The sequence below is a fragment of the Canis lupus genome, chromosome 3, assembly GCF_048164855.1.
Source record: "Canis lupus baileyi chromosome 3, mCanLup2.hap1, whole genome shotgun sequence".
Lineage (NCBI taxonomy): Eukaryota > Metazoa > Chordata > Mammalia > Carnivora > Canidae > Canis > Canis lupus.
In genome coordinates, this window is record NC_132840.1 from 73302700 (window position 1) to 73309809 (window position 7110).

The following is a 7110-nucleotide window of genomic DNA, read 5'->3' on the forward strand; positions in this document are numbered from 1 at the left end:
AGTCCACAAAGCAGAAGATCCCAGGGGTGGAAGACAGCTTAGGGCTGCCTTAATCCCCTCTCCACCCTCTCTGTGGACAGCACCCCTCCTATCACTGTGATGGGGGCATAAGCACAGAAGACCGAGCTCCCCCTCCCAGCCTGAGCATCGTGGAAGACACCAGTGAGCCCCTCCAGACACTCTGGACAAGGAAGTCCACTTGTTGGAGGTCAAAGTCACATAGCCAGGGCCACGTAGTGGTGGGTGAGAGGACGTTTGGCACAGCAAAGGCAAACAAGGACATTCTGTGGGGACAGCAGGCTCTCTCAGCCCGACAGCCATACACTCAGCAGAGGGTCAGCAGTGCCTCAGAGCTCAGCTCGCCCAGTGCCATCTCACACCTGGGGGCTCTCCTTACACTGCCAGACAGGTGCTAATGCAGTCAGTCCCTGCTTGAATGCTTCCAGGGACAAGGGGCTCCCTGCCCACCCAGAAGCCCATGCCGATTTTACTACCCGTGACCACGTACACACTCTTTTCTTTACTGAACCCAATCTACCCTGGCCTGCTGGGGTTCACAGGATATGCCCAATCTCTGCCCGATGACAGCTTTTCAAATATTTGAGAACAGCTACCACCGGCTCCCCCACCAAGCCTTGCTTCCGCCAGGCTAAATATTCCAGTTCTGTCAGCCTCCTCTCTTCTGACATAATTTCCAGACCCTTCACTCTCGTGGGTTCCCTTTTTACACATACTCAACTTTGACGACAGCTCTCTTAAAAACAGAATGGACCCAACACTCCAGATGAAGTGTGAGCGGCCCGGAGGACAGAAACTGTCACCCCCTCAATAGGTCTCTAAGCTATTCTTACTGTTGCCCAAGACTTCATCGGCCTTTCTGGTTACACGCCAAAGACCAGGCCTCCTTGCCCTGAATTTCGGCTGAGCCAGTCTCCTCAGCCCCATGCCCCTGATGTGGAACATCTGGGAAGGTGAGCATGATTAGGCATACTTGTTGAACGTTGGGGGCTGAAATACCTCGTGAATCAAATGGCACCACTTGCACACTCGCTGGGTAAGACCATCCCTGCCCCCGAGGTCCTCACTCAGCCCCAGTGAGGGTTGCAGATCTCAGCTGGGAATGCAGGAACGAGGAGCCAGAGGTCCCAATTTCAGGCCACATGTCATTGAGAGCTTAGTATCTGCATCAAACTTGACTTTATTTTATGATTATTTCTTGCAGAAAGAGAAAGATCAGTGGTGGGGGTGGGCAGAGGGAGAGGGAGAGAGAGAATCTGAAGCAGACCCCCCCTGCTGAGCACAGAACCCCATGTGGGGCTAGATCTCACCACCTGGAGATCACGACCTGAACCAAAATCAAGAGTTGGCACTTACCCGACTGAGACACCCAGGTGCCCCTAAACTTGACTTTCTTTTAAACAAACCATCTGAAAAGGCAAATAGATCTAACACCACATTCCCCAAGTGTGTCATGAGAAGGAAATGGGTTATATGCAAAAACTAAATTATGGCCAAATAGGTTTGGAAAACACGAGTCAATCAAAGATAAATAGGTGCCCAGAGCTCTGGAAACACTAACAGGCATGGCCAACCACCAAGTGGTGGATACAGGATGAGGTATTTGGGGATTGGTTTCCCATATCCCCTGGTCTAAAAATTCTGTCCTTTCACTGGCCACCGCCCACATCTTGTCAGTCTATTTATTCCTTCAGCAAAGCTGTGCCCAGCCCCCACGTAGGTAGCTCCCAGTGTTCCTAGAAATTCCAACATGGAACTGCTGCCTTGGGGGGAGCCCAAAGCCCAGTGGGGACCACCTGCAGAGGGCAACAGAGGGAGGTCCACGTGCTCAATCAAAAGGTCAGAGTGGGGGATGCCTGGGTGACTCAGTGCTGGAGCGTCTGCCTTTGGCCCAGGGCGCAATCCTGGGGTCCTGGGATCGAGTCCCACATCAGACTCCCCGCATGGAGCCTGCTTCTGCCCCTGCCTATGTCTCTGCCTCTCTCTCTATGTCTCTCATGAATGAATAAATAAAATCTTTAAAAAAAAAAAATGTCAGAGCGGGAAGGGGCCTGGAGACCATCTACTAGGAGCAGCTTGTGTCACAAAGGAGGAAATGGTGGCCAGATGGGTGAAGAACATCCCTGGCCACATAGCCTGAGGGCTAGAGTGGGGTTGACTCCTGGACTCCCGATTCTGGACTCCATCTACCATGGTGTTCATGGCCTCTGTCATGAGGATTGGACTGGATGACTTTTAATGTCTTATCTAGGGCTGAGAAGTGATGAGTCTATAAGAAGAGCTTCGAAGGTCAAAGAAAGGTGTGGCTGGAGAAAACCAAGGCAGGTTGTGGGTGGGCTTGCACCCCACATGATGGGATGATGGGAAGACCCTGGACAGGCTAGCTGGAAGGAGAAGGACATCCCAGGCATTGGGAGGAGGGCCTCCCTGTGGGGTTTCAGGAGAGCTTGGCTCTGTGGTGTGCGTTCACCCACCTGAGACACCCAGCACAAGGGAGCCAGGCGGTGTCTTCCCAGACTCACTGGTTAGAATCTTGGAGCTGAACTCAATTGGTCAGTTGCTTGTCTGAGTCAGCTCAGCTAGCTTTTCCATTTGGCAAATTATAACCAGAGCCATGAACTCTGGATAATGATTATTATAATTGAACACTTGTGGCAGGTCTAGCACTATATGCTAAGTACTGTAGATGCATAATCTCAATTAATCCTCAAAACAACCCTATAAGATCAGTATAACTGTTGTTATCCCCATTTTACGGAAACGAAACTGAGCCACAGAGAAATTAAGTGACTTGTCCCAAAGTCAGGCGCCCAACCCTTGAGCTGGACAGTCTGGTTTCAGAGGCTTCATCCTCTTTTACTGCCATTGGAGGTGGTTGGTAGTGTTTCTGCTGTCACATTTTTAAAAAGGTTTTAATATGGAAAATTTCATATCAAAAGTAGGGGGAATAGTATAATGAATTGCCACATACCCATCTTGTCGCTGCTACAATTGTTGACTCATGGCCAATCTTGTTTCATTTTTATTCCCACACTCCCCCCTCCACTTCCCATCACTGAGGACTTTTTTTTTGAAGCAAATTGCATGCATTATATAATTTCATCCGTAGATCTTTTTAGTGTGCCTCTCCAAAAAATAAGGCTGAATCTTCATTTTCAATCACTACACTTCATACCTGAGAAGTAACTTAGGCCAGGTACCCGCCCCCCCCAACACACACATATATGCACGCACTGGACTTCAGGCCTAGCCACTGCCTACAACAGCTGAACTTGCACCCTCTGGGCACAGATGCAACCCGCTGAGTGGGCAGCCTGTCCCAAAGCCCTCACCTCACAGCCTGGCCAAATGGCCTCTCTGACTTCCTCAGCTGTGTCTGGCTACAGCTGAAGCTGGCTACAGGAGCTGAAGCCCCTGCCACCAGTCTAGCTTCTTTGGAGTTAGAAAACAACTGCATGTGGTGGCCTTCTGCCCAGTGGGGTTGTTCCCACAAAAACAAGTCTTTCTCCACCAGCCTGGACCTGGCCTCCAACCCCGGCCATTCCCCTAATCCCAGTTCCTATTTCAAGATGTTTTGAGGTGGCTCCCCTGTGCCCAGGAGGGAATGATTCCCTACCCTGCCCAGTCTAAGAGCAAGAGGTATAGAGGAGATGTAGCTGAAACACCTGGATTCAGTCCACAGAGATTCACTGTGCCTCCCAAGAAGTGGGAGTATGATGTCTCACTTCCCGCATCTGTCAAATGGGAACATAACACTTACCTGGCAGTGTGGCTGTGAATGTCCAAAGAGATGGGGAAGGGGACCCTGGCCGGCTCAGTGGGAAGAGTCTGCAGGGTCATGATCTCAGGGTCATGAGTTCCAGTCCCACATGGGTGTAGAGATTACTTAAATAAACTTTTAAAAAACTTTTAAAAATTAAGAAAATAACGAGATGGGCAAGTTTTCTCTGTGGATTTGCTTGGCTAGGGTAGGATGCAGTGCCTGCCATAGCCAGCAGGTGTCACCCAAAGACCAGCACCTAACAGGGTAGGGGCGAGATGGGTGGGTGGCTACTCCATTGAGAGGATTATCCCTATTAGAGCCAGTTGGACTTAAGGAGAGTGGAAGAAAGTCTAGCCTGTGGGAGTTCTCCTTGGAAATTCAGTCTGCCCCCCCCCCCCCGGGGCGACTCAGTCACTGAAGCATCTGCCTTCAGCTCAGGTCCTGATCGCAGGGTTCCAGGATGGACTTTGCATCAGGCTCCCTGCTGAGCACGGAGTCTGCTTCTCCCTGGCTCCTGCTTGCTCTTGCTTCTCTCTCAAATAAATAAATAAAATATTAAAAAAGCAAAAGTAAAAGACAAAGAAAAGTCAGTTTGGGTCTGGCTGTACCCAGAATTTAAAAAGTAGAACCGTGTCACCTTCGAAGCATGCTCAGAGGAAGGCCCCACCGTGAGCCAGGCATCAATAACCCCATTATACAGATGAGAAAATCGAGGCTTCATGGAGATAACGACTTGCTAAAGGTGATACAGCCCCTAAATGATAGATGCTGACCTCTGAGCACATCTCCCCTCAGTGGGGCTCAGATTCCACTGTTGAGCGAGGGCCTCCGAGGGCTCGCAGGCTAAAATTCACAACTGCACACACATGTGCATGCACACATGGGCATGGGGAGTTGGGGGCGCTGGGAGACAGAGAAGTCCCAGACTATAAACCAGGGATCTATATGATGTCCCGGGCCATTGACGAGCATGTAAACATAGCCTGGGACTAGCGACTGGCCTCTGCGAAACACTGGACTAGAAGAATCCTTCATGGGTTTAGGTTCTGTGGTTTCACAAACAACTTCCATGTAAGCTTGTCGAAACACCTAACACCGTGCCTGGCACATCCTCGGATGTTCAAATGCTTAAATACTTTGCTGAATGAGTGACTGAAAAAGAATGCCATCACCCAACTCAGTGAACGCCTGGGCTGACATTGCTGCATCCCTCAAACCCGCATTGGGTTCTCCTAGTACTCTATGGCTCGTTTATACGTGATCTCATTCAATCTCTTTAATGAGTTGAGTATTATGAGGCTCCTTTTACAGAGGAGGGAAGGGGGGGATCAGAGACACTAAGGCGCTTGTCCAGTGCTGCCCAGCTAGTCGGTGGCAGAGGTGAGCTTCGAACCCAAGTCTGTTTTGCCCCCTGATCAGCACCCCTTCTACTTACTATTCCCGCTTGATCGCGTTTTCATTGCACAGTTTGAGGGGAGGGAAAATATCAAATCTAGAAGACAGTGAGTCTTCCTAAACTATCAGGCATCACCTCACATGTGAGGAGAGGTGACCCCAGGTCAAGAGTGGTCCTGCCTCATCTGCTGAAGGGGCTCATCGTGGAGCTCCAGGAGGGTGGATGGGTTCCACTTAGGGTGGCCCAGAACATGGGCTCTCCGCTCCCTGGAGAGGGCAGTTTGGGAAGGATAGGAGCCTGCCTCCTCCCTCCTCTGTCTGGGCTCTGGGGTGTGCTCTGCTCTCTGGAGGGGCACCTGGCTGCCTTCCCACTGCTCACCCACAACCTCTGCACAGGAAGTCTGGTCACCTGCCTCCCCTCTAGTGTCACAGGAGGGGATGGGGTGCTGCAAGGTGCCTACTCCACCACACAGCTTGGGCTCTCCACCCTACTGGCCCTGCCTTCACCCCACATGGTACGTCACAGGCAGAGCTGGAGGCTGGGCTTGCTCCCTGCCCTGGCTGTTTCCATGCTGGCATCTAAGAGTTACTGGAAGGGCTGAACAAATGACCTTCTCCCATCCAGGTCCCGGCTCTTAGTTGAGGGGCCAGAGAGGAGTCTGCAGAGAGGCAGGGTGAAGACAGCCCATCCCCCAGGTCTCCAGAGGCTGGGGCCACACTCCTGTCCCTCCAAACCTCCTGGCCTGCTTGGCTCCTCCCCAGTTCCAACACCACTAGCAACATAGGTGCTTATACACCCTCTCCTTCACACACACACACACAGGGGAAACCTGTAATCAAGATACTTTTTTCCACCAAATCCTCCTGGTCTTGGCCCCAGAGCCATAGAGCACCCTCCGCTGGTCTCAAAGGAGCTGGGGGCCCACAGGGAGCCCACACCAAGCTAGCAGTGGTGTCCTGGGGCTGGGACCTTCTCAAAAACAGGCCAGGCCAGGTCTCTGTGGTGCTCAGGAGTGTCTGGGGCTGGGACCTCTGGTTGCACCAGCCTCTCCTTGGGACCTGGTGAGTCTGAGGGTGGGACTCGGGGGCCCCTGCCTCTTGGTCCTCCTGGACAGTGTCCTGAGAAGATCACACTGAAGAACAAACATTAAAGCAGTTAAGGGAAGGGGCTGAGACGCCTGGAGGGCTCCAGGAAGATGCCGCAGCATTGAGTGTTAGTGTAGCCTCGGCTCATTACAGACTGGTTGGGAGCAAGGAACCACCAAGAGTTAGAAATTGTCTCTCCACTGAGGAAACCGAGGCTCAGGAGGGACTTGCCCAGGGTCCCTAACAGTTCACAATTAGTGAAGCCAAGGGTCAAAGCCTATGATCTTTACCACGATGCCAAGGAAGAAATGCTGGCCGTCCCCGAGAGAGGTGCCCAGTATGGCATCCTGAGCCAGTGCACACACACCACCACTCCAGCCACCCGCCCAGATGGCTAAGCCCAGCGGCCCTCCTCGCCCCTTGGAAAGTGGGAGGGTGGTCAGCCGGTCATGTGCGCATTCAGCAAGCACTTACTGAGCACCTACTATGTGCCAGGGACAGGCTGGGCTCTGGGGGTTGGTGGGTGAACCATCAGACAGGGGCAGTAAGGCAGGCCTCTCCTCCCCTTACAGAGGGATGGTCAGAATCCAGAGAGATGGGGGGTCCCCCCAGCACGTCTCTGGCGGTGCCGGGGAGGACAGGTCAGGAGGTCAGGAGTAGCTGAGGCCCAGCTGGGCCTATCCCACTCACACCCGGGGCAGGCGTGTAAGGGCTGCAGCCATTCCCTGATAATGTTATTAACGGTGTTGGGAGCATATGGTCCATGGACGTGAGACCTGAAATATTATTTACTTCAGAGCAGAGGACACTCCACTCCCATGCAGGCTGCTTTGGCACGACTCTGTTGC